General features: G+C 41.9%; 1 protein-coding gene across 1 annotated transcript in view; it reads right to left on the bottom strand.

The window, feature by feature from the left end:
- The window catches only part of zmiz1a (zinc finger, MIZ-type containing 1a), a 102,955-nt gene extending 89,613 nt beyond the window's left edge, over nt 1-13,342 (bottom strand). The window contains 1 exon segment of the mRNA XM_044214217.1: nt 13,147-13,342. The gene's annotated coding sequence lies outside the window, so the exon portion shown is untranslated.
- Nucleotides 13,343-14,153: the final 811 nt, after the last annotated feature.

Below are 14,153 nucleotides of genomic sequence, written 5' to 3'. Positions count from 1 at the left end.
GAGCTAAATGCTAACGTCAGCATGCTAACATACTCACAATAACAACAGTAAAATGCTGATGTTTAGCATGTTTACCACCTTATTTTAGCGTGTTAGCAAGCCAACATTTGCTGATTAGCACACAACACAAAGTACAACTGAAGCTAATGGGAATGTCATTAGTTTTGCAGATATTTGGTCATAAACCAAAGTATTGGAAATTGAAATTTTGACCTGATGATGACGACAATAGAGGAAAAGTTAAGGCATCACCAAAGTTAATACACGTCATCCTGAAAGAGAAACTTATGTGTGTACAAACTAATATTGCAAACATTTCACCCTGAACCACAAATGTCAACCTCATGGTGGTGCTAGAGGAGAGTCAGAGGATCACCAAAGTCAGTAGGTTTCATCCTCTTGGGACCATGAATGTCTACAGAATGTCAATCCATCCCATAGTTGTTGAAATATTTCAGTCTGGACCAAAGTGGTGGACTGACCGACAGTCCAAGATTGCCATCCCTAGAGCCATGCCACTAGCATGAATAAAAATGGACAACATTCGCTGGTTTCAACTTTTCAAATATGAGAATTTGCTGCTTTTCTCTGAAGATCTTTGGGTTTTGGACAAAACAAGCAACTTGAAGACATACCTTTGGGCTCTGGGAAATTGTATTTTCTGACACTTTTTCGATAAAATGATTAATCAGTTCATCAAAAATCAACAGATTAATCATAAAGAATATAACTGGTAGTTAATGTTTAAAAAAAAAAAAGAACATATAAAAGCTATAAAAAGGTATCTGTGTAGGAGATGTGCAGTCACTGATGTAATGAGATACATTATTACAGTGCAAAATAAGATACATCAAGGTGAATGTGTGTTATTGAGCACAAACATGAACCTATTAAAGAGTGATTTATCCAGAGTAAGCATACTGTGAGCCTTGGCTGTGGTACTGTAAGTGAACAGAATTAATGCACAGAGCCAGCCAGCTAATATTTGCTTAGTGAATGTTATCTGAAATGTGCAGCGTAGCTAGTTTTTTAAATGTCTTTAAAGTGTACATTGGCCACGAGTTTGTCTGGTCATATGAGTCATTCGAATCTTAAACCAGTGCAGCAGTGCTACTGAATGGTCTATACCATGACAATATACAGTATATTAACTCACATAGAATAACCTCTTTGTAATGACCATATGTAAATAGTCATTTCAAATCTTACTGTTATCTGCACTTGAAAAAGCACTGGCATTCAGATCATGGAGCCATCATGGGCTTGGGGTTCTGCCAACTAAGTGTCACAGGTCAATTATCTTTCAAAAGATAACAGCAGTGTCTGCCATTTATCTAATCTCCGCCTGATTTCCATCTCAGGGATTTATACTAAGTAAACAAGATGTTGAGATATTCACTTTGAAAGAGGACAGGCGTCATAAAGGGGACTAATCTGCTTGTCACACATGCTAGCCTTTTACTTTGTGACTCTCCTGACTCACATGAGACACGCTGAATCAAAGCAGCTTCAGATTCAGTGACTCGGGAGCTTTGTAAAGCTGAGTATTCCTGAGGCTTTGAGTTAATCAAATGGGTCTACTGCTCTATCTTAAAGGACCATACCATTGGTTTTGTAGCATGGTTCCAGACCTCAGAATCGCTGCCCACATCTCAGATTTTTTCAGAGATTCAAAGGTGTTGTGCTCATTGACAGCTGACAACAGAGCCAATCAGAGCTTGTAATAAGAATGGGGATGTCATCTTTCTGTGCCAGAGCCAGAAAAATAGTGACAGAAAATGGGCATTAAAATGACAACAAGCGTGAATGAGTTTGATGCAGCTGCACAGGTTGTTGTAAATCGCCTTAAATTACAACTCTTAAATCTGCTAATTTCTTAAGTCAACATGATATGGGTTACGTTAACTGCTCCCAGCAACCACTAACCACTGTGGTGCTGACTGAAAATATATGTCAACGAGATGTCCAGTCACTGCTGATTGGTTAAGGCAAAATAGACAGAAAACAGCTAACATGAATATGACGTCATACGGAATAATGAAGTGAAAACAAAATGGCAAGTCAGTCTGATTATCAGGTTAGTGGTTTTGCATATTTAAGCCCCTTAACCACAAGACATACTTCATACTTTGGTGCCCATCAATTCAACTTGAAAATCAACTTAGAGAGAGTAAAGACTTATTTAAGATAGACAATCCATCACAGTTACTGTAACCTTTATCCCTTTTTTTTTTTTTTTTTTTTTTTTTTTTTTTTTTTTAAATCAAAGTTGCTCTACAGTTGTGTGGTATTTCAGTTGCAGGGACCATTTTCAAAACTCTCCAACATCTGAGAGCTGACAGTCGAATGCTGAAAAGCATTGCACTGACAAGCTGTGTTGTCAGAAAATCAAATCAGAATGGCAAGTGAGTAAACATGGATGTGACGAGGAGCATGTGAATTTAGTTGTTTCTTGCTTTATAAAAGGTAGCTCTCAAATCTCAGATGCTGTAGCATCTTCAAATGCACCAGCAGGAGGAATTAATCTCTGCTGTCAACTGCATAACTACGTTTAGATTACATAACTTAAGGGCAACTAAGTACTATGTGCTGTGATAGATTAGCTATCTCAATCAAGTTTAAAGTCTCTGCAAGTTAGAGTTCATAATTTAGTGAAACAAACAGAACAAATGGCCGCCTAAAAGGCAGGAAATCAATCTAAAAATGTTAGAAAATGTATGTACATGTAGAATACAGTGATTTGTAGTTAAGGGGCTACAACATGTAAAAGCACTGGTGTGGTCCTTTGATTATGACATATTTTCCCTTCTGAGCTGAGCATTTACCAGCCTTGTTACTTGGCATGAACTCACCTGTTTTGAGGAAAAAGCTACCACTGCAACACCAATAAATGTCAAAACACTGAGTGGGATCAATACACCGCCGTTAATCTCTCAAGAAGGTATGTGAAGTATCAAACTTGGCAGACACGGTGTACGTCAATCCACAGTTACACTCTCTCTAACACAACCGAACAGCCGCAATTAACACCCCTTTATTCATTCTGTCATTGGTTTTGTCATTAATGGCACTGCCCCAGGCACAAAGATCCAGTTTAACTGTCAAAATTCTCCTTTCAGATCAACTGCACATCGTTGCAGCTGACGAACAGCCTGATAAAACCGACATTTCCCTCTGCTCTCTGCACCTGTGAGTCTAAGAAAGAGCTTCATCAGGAAGACATGGGACAGTGCCAGCCCAGTTTGACACAGTCCAAATGACAGACGCTCCACATAGAGACAACAAACAGCTTAATACCCTGGTGTGTGTGCGGCTGTGTGCAATGAGAATTTTAATGAGAAAGACAGAGAAACATAGAGACCAAAACACAGAGATAGAGCTCTCAGATTGTCTCCCACGGTGTCTGGACTGGCGACTGCTACTCTTCATGACCCCGATGCTTCGAGCCACAGATCAGATCAGGGACACTGTGCGACAGATGTCTGCCCTGGCGCTCTGTTCCAGTCATGAGTGCTGCTGGCACACACACCAAAGAAGGGGGGGGGGGAGAACAGGGTGAGCACAGAGGAGAAGATGGATGGCATGAGAGAAAAGAAAACAGAGGCAAGAGAGGAAGAGGAAAAACGGAAGGAGGGGAGGGGGGTGAGAAGAGTTTGCCCTCAGAAATCAGACGTCACACCACGCAGACTTCTTCGGTGGGACGAGATCTACTCTGTCATGTTTCTGTCACACAGCAACCAGTTTCATCAGAAAGTGACACTACAAGTCTAGACACACCTCAAGCTGTGACTCTCACCCAGACTGACCTGGGGGAGGAACAGGAGTCCTCACATACACCTTTTTCAAAATCAGTTCAGCACAGGCAGGAGACTCTTACACACTGAATAATGAACTTCTGCACGAGGCAGAAAAGAATGCAAGCCTTGTGTATGAATCTACAGTAGAAAGGCTGATAATACTTAAGAAGAGTGTTCAGAAGCCATTGATGCCTCTACATAAAACTCAACATATGACCTCCGCACAATGACTCTCCCACTCTACTTCCGCTTTAAGGAGCAACACTCAAAAAAGAAGATGAGAAGAGCAAAGAAGGAAGCTAATTATAGCCTCACAGCAGGATGGCCAGAAACAAACTTGATTATCATCATCGTCAAGAACGCACAAAGGAAACCTGCTGCCTCCCCCTTCCACCACAATCCAATAGAGAGGCTTTTAGCCTTCGTAATGATTTACAAAGTGACAAGTCAAACAGATTTACTGTGACAGCCTGAAAGGGACCAGCGCAAACACTATTATTGCTCACATGACCAGACCTCCTAGCCCTTCTCCTATTCCCCTTTTCTCTGTCACCTCCCCTCTTTCGAGCCCCCCCCCCATTCCAGGGTACAGCAAAGAATGAGGCTGGCTCAATGGAGGCAGGCAACAAGCCTATTCAATTCCCCCCTCGCTCAACACGAGCCCCCTTCAAACGCGAGGGAAAAGCACTGCTTTGTGGAAGTTAGTTACTTAAAGCGACAGACCCCCAGATAAGGATCTGGTCACGGAAAACTTGCGGCACGGAGTAAATGGAGATACCTTTGTACAATTTTAACACCATTACCCAAGGTTTATCAGATTTAATGAGCCATGAATGTGAAGTGAAAATTTCAGCTAGCAGAAGGAGCTAACATTTCTACAGCAGCCTTGGCCTTTCCAGTGGCCATGAAAAACACTTCTTTAATCTGCAAAGGAGGATCGTTAAAAATGGAAAACATTAGGCAATCATTGCACCACACTTTTCATTATTATTACTTTTTTAATAAAAGAAGTGCTTTTTCTGCTTGTGTTTTACATCCATATTCATAGAAAAGGTATCTTTTGTGCCCTGAGTGACAGGATCTACATTTGACTTTCATTTCCGTAGCCCTGAAATATGGAGCAAATTTATGTTTGAGTAGCATCAGTCCCTCCAGGCCTGAGACGCTTTGCCTGGTTCAGTCATCGCCCCCCCCCACCCCCCACCCCCTCACCCCCGGTCTCCTTTTTCTGGAAGGTGAAAAACACCTTGGCTGTTGTAGCTTTGAAAACAGAGCCACCCCTAAAACCATCAGGGCTGGCGGCAGAGAGATGTGTGCGGAGAATTCTCAAGGAGCAGAGACCCTCGGGCTACACAGATTCAGTTTCCCCCTTTCTGGCTTCCAAAAACAAAGGAATTCCAGAGAAAATCAGGGCAGGACCTCAGCCCAAGCCACCACTGCTGCTACTACCCCCATCTCCCTCTCTCTTGCTCTCACACGCATGGCAACATGCACACACACACACAAACACACACAGCAACGGTGATTTCATGCAAACATCAATGAGACACACCTCCTCTCTTGTTATACAATCATGTTGATTTGATATCCGGAGAGACATGGTTACAGAGACATGACAAGGAGAAGAGGATGGGGGTGCGTGTGTAAATGTGTGGGGGTAGGTAACATACTGTTTGGCCCGAATTCATATTTCACAGCCATGTCTGTCTGCTGTTGTTATTGAGACATCATCTTGCTCCATTCAGACTGTAGCCACACATATTAGCGGGATATTGAGCAACGGCCTCAAGATGTTGTGGGTACTCCTCCCTACTCCTCCAAATATATGAGTCAGACATGAAACATGTGACCTCCTCACGTGTATCTTTAACAATGTCAACATATGCCATTCAGCTTCCACTCAGCTCCCACCGGGCAGCCAAGCAAAGGTTATAGGATGGCTGTGAGAGCAATATGGCTGAGATGTGTAATAACTGTATTAGATGCTGCTAATGTACATAATCTGAAGTAATGGGAAGCTGTTGGGACAGGAGAAGACACAGAGGAGCTCTTAACAAGTTCCATTACAACTTTACTTACTACTTACTGGATAGCCTATTACTTGAAAATTGACTGAAAAAACACAAAAAAAGAAACTAATTTAGTTTTCAAAGGAAAAATTAGCTAGTTACTTAAGATGGTATAATGTTTATACCATGTTTACCACATTAGTTTAGCATGTTAACATGCTAACATTTGCTAATTAGCAATAAACACAAAGTACAGCTGAGGCTGACAGAAATGTCATTAGTTTTGCAGGTATTTGGTCACAAACCAAAGTATTGGACAAATTAAAATTTTGACCTGATGGTGGGACTACATGAAAGTCAGGGGATCACCAAATTGATTACAATTTATCCTGGAGGCTTGAATGTGTGCAGCAAATTCCATGGGAATCCATCCAACAGGCCTTGAGAGATATTTCACTCAAAACCACAGAAGTCAACCTCATGGTGGCTGTAGAAGAAAAGTCAGAGAATCACCAAAGTCCTTAGGATTCATCATCTGGGAACCATGAATGTAACCATGAGTTACTGAGATATTTTCAGTCTGGACCAAAGTAATTCAGCATGATTCAAGAAAAATGGAGGAGCGAGTTAAACATATTTTCTGTACAGCCCATCCCTCTTCTTGTCACTTAACAGACAGAGACACTTAACAGTGTTTTTGGAACTGCAAAAATGTCTCTCTCACCTTGTGTTCGTCACTCATCTCTTTCTACAAAATGTATACTATAAAGGATGCTAGATGCACAAAAAACTTCCATCAAAACATGTTTAAGTTAAAATTATTTTTTTAATACAATCTATCTACAATCTATCTAATACTATCTTTTTTTGTCAAATGCAATCTTAAGTATGTAAAATTTAAAATCTAGCACACATATTTGTGAATAGTAAGCATCGTTCAAAATCATAAAACAGAGGGACCCTTGCTGTTTTGTCAATAATGTTTGCCAGATAATTAAAGAGCCCTGGGAGACAATGATAAACATTGTTTAGAGGCTGATCCCTGGCAAGCGCAAAGCAGTGTATCATTGCTGTCTCCGGAATACACACGATTAGCCTGGTCTCATTACTGATATGATAAACGATGGCTTCCAACGTGGCTTTGGTTTGCTGGGAGGACGTACTTGTAACGGGAAGATTAGAAAAAAGTGGTGAAACACATTGCCCCTGTAACAGACCAGGGATAAATGTGAGAGGTGGGTTATCTGCAGTGCGATTGCAGATAATGTTTGTGATATTTGCAAAGTCAGGTCTGCAGCCAGTTATAGTGCTTAAACCATATATTATAAATTGCTGAGATCACTGTTTAATAAAGCGGACTTCTTTATTTCTCTCTCTCTCTCTCTCTCTCTCTCTCTCTCTCTCTCTCTGAAGTTAATGCTGTAGCTCAGCCCCGGCCCACCAGCCCATCTCTCTTTACAGTTGGTGTATCCACACAGAGGTTTAAAATATGCCCCTTTATCTGAGCCGCCCAGGCGGGAAAATGAAAGGGATGTCAGTCCTTAGAACCCTGGGAAAGCGCCTGGCTCAACCGCCAGTGTCAAAACCAAGGGGAGGGCACCAAGCGGGCAAACACACTGCACAGAGTAATAGACTTTTTCTGTCACTTAGCAATGTCGAAAAGCAGTAAGAAAGCAGTCTTAGTAGGGCAGTGGAGCTCAAGATTATACGCCAATATCACTTGTGGGGCTCTCCTTCATCAACAGACCGAAAACACAAGTGAAAAATCAACATCTAGTGTCCACCCTTCCCCCTGCCCTAAATCCTCATTGGCAAAATAAACTTTTTATTATTTGCATGTAATACGTGCCTCTGCAAAGAAAAATGAAAGCTGTTTGGTATCTACCACATTTCAGCATTTGCACTCTATGCATGTGTAAGAATTAGCATTATTTGAGAGCAGATAATGCACGACTCCCTCTCCCCCTCATAACTGACATAGCAGGCGAAGAATAAATCCTGTCCTTTTGCATTAGTAAATCCTTGTTAATTTACTTTGTCGGAAAACAAGGAAGTATGTATCCCTGGAGGCCAAGTTGGAGACACTTCGACCGCCTTCAGAGAATCTCTGCCATCACTCTCCATTTCCCACGCAACCTCCACCAGAAAATCAACATCCCCATGCACTCAGAGACAACAGTGCCAACTAGACAAGAGACTGTTTATAGCACAAATGATATTATAAATACAGCATGTGGCATATTATCTTTGGAAAAAGATTAATTCTATGCTATAAGCTAGAAAGATTTGCAACATGCTGTGTAGTTGCTGTGTCTAATTCATATAATCTGGAATCCTCTGCAAAAAGCATTGTTGTTGTTTGAGAACATAACAGGTTTTAACTTATTGACTCAACCCAGCAGGCACAGCTCTTTGCTGGACTGGTTAGTCTGATACCTGGCATAAACTCAAGCGCCGGGCAAGCTGCATGAGAGCGAGCCCGAGCACAGTCCTGAGTGGCTGTCTGGCAAATGAACCCATGTGGGACACTGTGTAAGGTGTGAAGACCTCTTGGAGGAGGCTGCAGTCTGCACTGGCTTGCAGGCATGCTCCGGTATCAGGAGAGACAAGGCAAACACAGCAGATCAGTGCTGAAACCGTAAACCCACTGACCCAGCATGAAGAGGGAGAGGGGACTAATTAGTGACTGTACTTACAACTCAAAAGGAGAGGGAGAGAGACGAGGAGAAAGGAGGGAGGGGGAAAGCAAACACACATCACACACAGAGCACGCAGTTGGAGGATGAGGACAATGAGTTTGTTTAGCTTAAACAGGATTTACAAGCCAAACAGACACACGCCAACGCCACTCACTCAGACACATACTATCTCTTTTTCTCTCTATCGCTACCCCTTTCTCTCTCCGCCTCACCAACACAGACACACAGCTGAGACAGGCTCTGTGAGGATTTCATCAGCAGTAAAAAAAAAAAAAAAAAAGTGAGGGTAATTGCTTGCGATGGTGAGAAGTCTTGAGTGCAGGCGGCAGCGGTGGGCGAATAGATGGATGGATAGAGGGAACATTTTGTTCCTCCTGTGCGGGCTCCGACTCTCATATTGTTCCTGGTGAGGCCAGGTGTCATTTATGATTCAAGGGCCCCAGCCTCTCTACGGATGGGAACAGGACTTGGCCATTGTGACGTCCCCTGCACTCCTTTCTCAAAGAACATCAAATCAAACATGCATGAGACGGTGACAGGGGTGGGCCAGCAACTTCTCTCTTCACTCTCTCCCTCCCTCTCTGCCCTCTGTTTCACTCTCTTGTCTCAAAAAAAAAAAAACACTTAGAAGTCTCCCTGATGTTGGGAGGGCTCAAGGTTGAAGTGACGGCTCTTCAGAAACACGAGTTAAGTTGATGTTATGCCCATATTATACCACTTAAACAGATATCTGTCAACTACATAACAAATGACAAAGACACATTAAACTGGTTTAACACGGAGAACTTGACAAAAGCCTTGTGAGAAGTGAATATACCTTTGGCAAAATCTTTATTTATTCAAGGAAGGGTTTTGCTGAGTGCAAACGTTACTTAACAACACCGCCCTGTTTCACGCACCAGAAAGCAGTCCAGCACAGCTAGTTCTCTACAGTTGGTGGCCAAACAATGTCTGCTGCTACTTAAGGTTAAAATGCCAAGGACTGAGCATTATTCACAATGACTCTCCTGACTTTCTCAGCCACCTAAGGAGTTTAAACCAACCATGTTTCAGCCACAAGCCGAACCACAATGCAAGGTTTGCAGCTTGGAGGACAGTGGTGACAGACATGTGGAATTGAGGTTTTCTTATCCCTGCGCTTCATGTTGGTCCACTTTTGGATCTTTATACCAAACTGATGTCATCACAGTCAGTCAGCAGGATGAGTTACATCTGCTGGGCGCTTCATTTTCTCTTTATTAGTTACACTGCATTTACCAGGTTTCAACTTGAAAAGAGCTTAGCTGCAGACTCATGGGTAGAATTACAACAACGTTTAGGAAGTAGTTAAGTGTCTGACACGAGGGCACAACCTCAGCTCAAACATTTCAAGTTGTAACTCCCTCTAAGCCCTTCTGAAAATTAGACTTTAAAATGTTCTGAGGCAACACAAGTTTTTCCTTATTAAAAGACCAAAATAGGCACATTGAAAACAAAGGCTCAGTCTAGATGGAAAGTGCTGCCAAGTTCAACCACAAGTGAGACAGAGAGAGAGAGAGAGAGAGAGAGAGAGAGAGAGAGAGACAGAAACAAAGGCTGACTTCTGCTCGGGACACGACTGGGTGGGTTTGGGCTGATGGCGAGACACCAGACTACAAGAATCCATGTCAAGTTAACAGGCAGCAAGTATTTCACAGCACTCCTCAAACCAGCACGAACAGTTAGATGAAATGTCAGGCTGTCAAAACATTGATTAGCGTTCGCCAGGTTTTAAGCACTTAGCAGGCTGCAGCTGTGCCGACACACAGTAAACAGCAGCAAAGACTGTGCAACTTGGTAAATTGCTGAGTAACAAAAAGCTAATTACTCAGACACAAGTAATTAGTTGTTTTTTCTTGTACATACTTCTAATCAGTATTAGTTTGCTGCTTCACAGAAGTGCAAATATAGGGAGCAAGGTGCACTCACTATCTTAATGCTTTCTGTGAATAATCATCCTGAGAGTTTGGTGAATAGCTGCAGGTGTTTGAAACTGATACTTGAATTTGTGACCTAACTTGTTGCAGCCTGATTTATTAAAAATGACTGAATGATAATAAAGAGATGGTGATAAGAGTTATGAGAGCTCTGATTTTTGATACACTGATAACGGATACATATAGCCAATATTTTCAAACAGCCATATTGGCTAATAGCACTGTTACTGGAAGAGAGTAATCTCTCCATTCTGTCTCCTTGTTTGGTTTAGGGAACAAACATACTGTTGCATATAAACATGTGTCTTCTTCCTCATGTTTAGCTGCAACTTGTAGTGCTGCCAGCGTTGCCTTTCTGTCGCTGTTTAAGATTTGATTATTTTCCCGACATCATCTCCTTCACATTATGGCGCAGAGACAGACAATCCAGTCTCAGTGAGCATACTTGCATTTGCACCCAGCACCTTCTTAATCAGCCTTTGAAAAAAAACACACACACAAAAAAAACAAATTTGATTTCAAAGTGAGTCTACCGGAGCCTTTAGCCTGTTTAGTGAATCAGACACTCTTCTGTCTTGTCTCACAGCCTGGTTTGCTGGCTGGTTGCAGAGAGGCCCCAGGAGGGACAACAGAAGGAAAGAAAACTCACACATACACACACACACACACACACACAAACACACACACTTCCAAGTTTCAAACAGTTGCAGATGGCTTTAATTCCTTGCCCTCTTTCTTTCACAATTTATCAGGTAACCTACTCTGAACGTGCATGCCTCCTTGTTCATGCTCCGCTGAGATGACTTAATGCTGCTTCGGTTCGTCAGAAGGACCAAAAAAAAGTCGAACAGCACTAATTAATGTGGAGCGGCTGACAAGTGTTGCTGCTGAAACAATTTCATTACATCACCAATTTAAATTACCAAGGAAGGAGACACTGGAGGGTGCACCCATCCAAAATCTGTTTACACACTGTCTTAGGCTGACATACAGGGGGTGGACACAATACCATGAACACCTGCAATCCAATAAAATACTCTGCTACTGCCAATAAATATTGACTGTGTTCAACTTGTAATGTTTCATTTTAGTCGAAACTGTGTGAGATTTTTTAGGACACAGGGCTTTTAGGTGTTTAAAGGATTGAGAAAAGAAGATCCATTACACTGCTCTTGCTCAGCATCACAATTTATTGATCATACTAACATTTTGGTCCCTCTGGACCTTCATCATGAGTGTTTTAAACAATTCTTAAAACATTGATCTTAAATAGAGTTTGAAGTTAAGTTTGTGGTGTTTGAAGGATACCTGATCTGCATATTAACTTGTTATCTTATGTGCACAGTCAGTAATATATGACTGGGTATAGATTATATATTGCTGAACATTTTTGGTATCACAAAACTCCACAACTCTATAGCAATAGAAAAGGATTGCTGATCTGCTCCTAGTCACACTCACTTTAACGTCAGCGCCTTACTAAGGAGGGTGAAGGCTCTTTTTCACCCCCCCCCCAAAGTTTAGCTGTCCTGTAGCAGGGTACACGGTAATGAAAGAGTGGCAGTCTCCTCCTCCTTCTCTTCCTCCTCCCGTCGGGAGCCCCCTCTCTGCTGAGCTCTGCCCCGACTGGCCTCACATCCAGATGGGAGGAATTTTTACGGGGAGGGTCCATCATACTTAAGGCAGAGGGCTGCGCTGAGTCAAGCAGCTCATCCACACTCGGCTGCAGAAGGGCTTAGAAAACGTGTATGTATGTATAGACTAATTTGTACTGAAACGTTAAGGGTGTGTGTGCAGTGAGGGTTTCAGTGCATGTAAATCAATGGAGAGAGTGGACACTTGACATTACAGTCACACCTGATCATTGTCTAATAGAAATATGCATTAAATTCATTGTGAAAGTAAAGTATTTCTTTACTATTTCTGTAGTTTACTAGAGAGCCCACTATAGTCCCATTAAGGGCCCCTGAGGGTCCCAATGACTTCACATTGGGAGCTACTTATCTTTGAATGATCCCTGAGCGGATCCAATCAACACAATCAGTGTTATCAGAGCATCAAGGTGGCAAATGTCACTGAAGCTGCATTACATGGTGTAGTTTAACAGAACACAACAGAGTAACATATGGACATGCTTGCTAATTGCATTACAACAGGTAGCCGATAACCGCCTTGAAGGGAGTCAACAAGCCCAGTTACACTGCTGACTGTTAGCTAAGTGACATACATTCTCAGTTTAGCATCAACCGAGCCATCAGCTGATCGACCGAGACGAGACATTCACCCCCACACACATGCAATCACTGAGTTACTCGCACATTCCTATCTAGCGTCTTCACAAAATGCATGCACCTATCTTGACATAACCCAGCAGACACACTCACTTTGGCTATTTCGCTCCAGCGCAACTCGTCTACACAAGCCAGAAACATGGGATATACAGAACACATAAGCCTGGATGTTACGCCGCTTAAACGCTCTCCGTTACCGCTCACGCAACCAGACTCTGCCCCCCCCGCCCGCCCCTCGACACGAGTTCATCAGCGGCTGTTAAAAGGTTTCCAGGAGGTCACTTCATTGTTAGCAGGTACTATCTGTCCAGCGGGAGGCAAACCCCATCTTGGGAAACACGCACACACATTCAAACCTCGCTTTGCAACAAAAAATAACCACGCGCGAAACTTACTTTCAGCTAGGACCTCAGTGGCAAATCCGCGTATTGTTTCTCCAAACCTCGTGTTTACGGTGCTCCTCTCTCTCGCTCGCTCCACTTCACAAAGACGATGCGAGAGCCCCGGAGACGGTGTGAGTGACTGACTGAATCAACTACCGTAGAGCACGGCAAGTTGAAGTGTCAGATTACACTGGCTATTCAGTTACCAGAGAGCCGTGCTCGGCGGTTGGTATGAAAATGCGACCTAGATTCCCGCGGAAGGACACCGAGTGTAAAGGTGTAACCACGCGCTAATAGGCTGCTAACAGCACATTTCACACTGGAGCGGAGTGCAGCTCGCAGCTCCAGCTATTGTCTGCTTCTGTACCATTACAGCGGTGTTGCTTCAATACTGCCTGGTGTAATCAAACCAGTAGTTATTAATTAATTCAACAATAGTGAGGGTTTTAGCTATTTGTTAAAAATAAAATAAATGAAACACAAAATATGTTTAGAATATACATAAACGGCAATGGCATATTAATAACACAATTAAAACAAAACAACAATAATAATAATATAGGGCTGCAAAAAATATTATTTTCATTACATTAATGATTCAAATAATCATGTTATGTTAATTATGTTAATGATAATAATAATAATGTTAATCTTAATAATGTTAGAAAATAGTGAAAGATGCCCATCTCAATTTCCCAGAGGTTTTCCCTAGGTTTTGTATTAAAATACTTCCAAAAGCAAAATATATTCAATTTAATATCCTATAAGGCAAAGTAAATCACCAAATTTTCACATTTGAGACGATGGAATCAGACAGTGTTTGGCATTGTTGTTGATTTAAACAATTAATCGATTATTATCAAAATTTTTGCTGGTTAATATTCTGTTAATCAACTAATCAACTAGTTTAAGCTCTTAATAACAATAATAATATTGATAATAATAATAATAATAGCATTATTATTGATCGATTTTACTTTAACTCAAATGTATTTCCTGTTATTATTTTATTGTTAACA

The sequence above is a fragment of the Siniperca chuatsi genome, linkage group LG11, assembly GCF_020085105.1.
Source record: "Siniperca chuatsi isolate FFG_IHB_CAS linkage group LG11, ASM2008510v1, whole genome shotgun sequence".
Lineage (NCBI taxonomy): Eukaryota > Metazoa > Chordata > Actinopteri > Centrarchiformes > Sinipercidae > Siniperca > Siniperca chuatsi.
Note: the sequence above shows the minus strand (reverse complement) of the source record. Positions and strands in the feature narration are given on the sequence as shown.